This window comes from Electrona antarctica (genome assembly GCF_951216825.1).
Source record: "Electrona antarctica genome assembly, chromosome: 1".
Taxonomy (NCBI): Eukaryota; Metazoa; Chordata; class Actinopteri; order Myctophiformes; family Myctophidae; genus Electrona; species Electrona antarctica.
Window position 1 is genome coordinate 53,023,117 of NC_136806.1, and position 2,756 is coordinate 53,025,872.

Consider the following 2,756-nt stretch of genomic DNA (forward strand, 5'->3'; position numbering starts at 1 on the left):
TCGACTATATCAGTTGATTTAGTTGATTTAGTTGAACAAAATGTATTTTGGCGGGCCTTGATGCCGTCGTAATGACAGTTTTTTTTTCTCTTGCTGAAAATCGGCTATTTTCAGCATTGTAAAATGACTTATACTGGATCTCTTGTCCACTAGTCCCTTCCTAACATTTTAGTCTAGTTTTTATTTGTTGACAAAATTGTCAGTATATTTAGTCTTAGTTTTAGTCATCATAGCTTAGTTTCCAGTTTTCGTCAATCGTCGAACATTTTCCGTTTTAGTTTTAGTCGACGAAAACAACACTGCACGGATGCTTCCCCAGTTAAATTAAATACATGCATTTCCTTTAGGGAAAAATAGACTTGAGTTGATACAGCACACAAGTTCTTTAAACGTTCTATACCTTGAATGAGTCAAAATCTATGTGGAAAGAGGTAAGAAGGTGGTGAACTTTAAAGAGGGTCCATGAAGCCAGCTCTGTGCCGTTGAAGTAGAAAATCCTTTATTTCATGAAGATTAAAAAACAACAAGAGTTTAAAAAACGACCAACGCGTTTGTCGTTTCTGCACAGAGCTGCCTTGGACGGTGGACCCTCTTTAACCGATTTTGGGCGGGAACCTCTTTTGGTGCCATAAATGGCCTACTGGTGCGCAAGCAGAGCGTGCAAGTACTGTAGACCGCTACAAACTTTCAAATCTCAGCCTCTCTGTGAAAGAACGTTTGCAATATTGAATTATTAGGTTTAGCTATTTGCTACGTACCTTGCTTTTGGAGGGAAAAAAGTAGTATTTTGAAGTATGGTAATGATTACTTATGCCTGTTTATGGCAGTGGTGTCAGATTACATACATGTATAGATAGGGGCATTACCTTTAGTCCACCCGACACTGAAACATGTCATCGTTACGTCACCATCGATAACCAATTATACCCTGGCATTGGTACATATATTCATCACGTCATATGCTCATATGTCTATATATATGTATATGTCTATATGTATGTATATGTAATTTCTGAGTTGGTTAGTGGTATAATGTGGTTACTCGGGTGGTTTGATGCGTATGTCCCTTGAATCCACCCGACACTGAAACATATCATCATTATGTCACCATCGTAAACCAATTATACCCTGGCATTGGTACATATCTTCATCACGTCATGGGACATACGCGGAAAACATACCTGCACGGTCTGCTTCCGTATGTCCAGTGCCAGCATATGACGTCATATCTTTTGCTGCTAAGGGACATAGGTACATATCTTCATCACGTCATGGGACATACGCTTCGTAGCATGACCGAAAACATACCTGCACGTTCTGCTTCGTGCCAGCATATGACGTCATATCATATGCTGCTAAGGGACATACGCATCGTAGCACCTGACTGATAACATTACTTGCACGCTCTGCTTGCGCAAGTAATATATATTCTTTCAGAGCGAACGTTTTTAAGTCAAATCTTTGCTTCTGGGGGGGGGGGGGGGGGGGTCCCTGGAACAACATATTTTCAGATGGGGGTCGGCAGCCAGAAACCCAGAAATCATATGAAATTCATAAGATTTCTGGGGTCCTTGACATGAAAATGTTTGAGAACCACTGAAATAGAAACATATAGGTTTCAGAAAACCTTTAGGATTTAGAACATTTTGTACATTTTTGTAGAATCGTCCTCGGGTCTAAATGGGTTAAAGTTTGCCACCTTCTTACCTCCTTCCACATAGATTTTGACTCATTCAAGGTATAGAACTTTTAAAGAACTCGTGTGTTGTGTTATTTGAAACCCTCTCCAAAGAGCACCTGTTTTTACATTAAGGACCCACGAAGCGCTTCTTCTTTTCTTTTTTCAGATTTGAGTTGATGTTTGATAAAAAATAAAAATAAATCACAATGACACACGTCATCATACAAAGAAGTATGAAAGTATAAAATTACCCCTCCTCTACAAATCGAACCCTACATGTTCGCAATAGTCTTCAATGGTTGGCCACTGAATACCTCCACTAGTGGCCAACATAATGGTTTTGATATTCATTCATGGAGTGCTTTTAAAATGTAATGTGAGATCATCATCATAGCCCTGAAACTAAATACCCAATTTACCAAAAAGTATAAAGAGTCCAATTCCAAAATACCATATGGATTTTGGAAGAAAATCATTACCTTGTCTTAATAAATAATAATTCCATGCACAGACATGGTCCGTGAAAGCGTTGTCTCCAAGAATGCAGTGATTCTTTTTTTTTTTTAATATATCATCCTGCTTTAGAGAGGTGTTGCTTTTTTAAGTGGTACAACCACTCCTATAGACATGTATGTGTGTCAGAGTGGACTGAGCATTGTGACAGAACAGCGTTGGGAAGACCCCACAGGACGCAACGAGACACACACAGAAAGACTAGGCAAGAAGAAACGAGAGAGATGTTCGTCATCTTTTCAAAAAAAGTCACAATGTTCATTTAATATAAAACACCCTTTAAATTGACAGGCTGGATGGAGGCCCGCCCGAGGGCAGGGCTTTATCCCATCAACGGGCTATACCACTGAGGGCAGGGCTTTATCCCATCAACGGGCTATACCACTCTGCAAACCGGGGGTGGGAGGAAAGCCCATATCCTCCTCCTCCTCCATGGCAGGTGTCCTCTCAACGCCCATCGTGTCCCGAGTATCACACACAAAAGATTTTGAAACATGCATTTTACTACATTGTACAAAGTCAAAAGCGGGGAGGGGGGGAAAAGGAGACCATTTTTTTAATT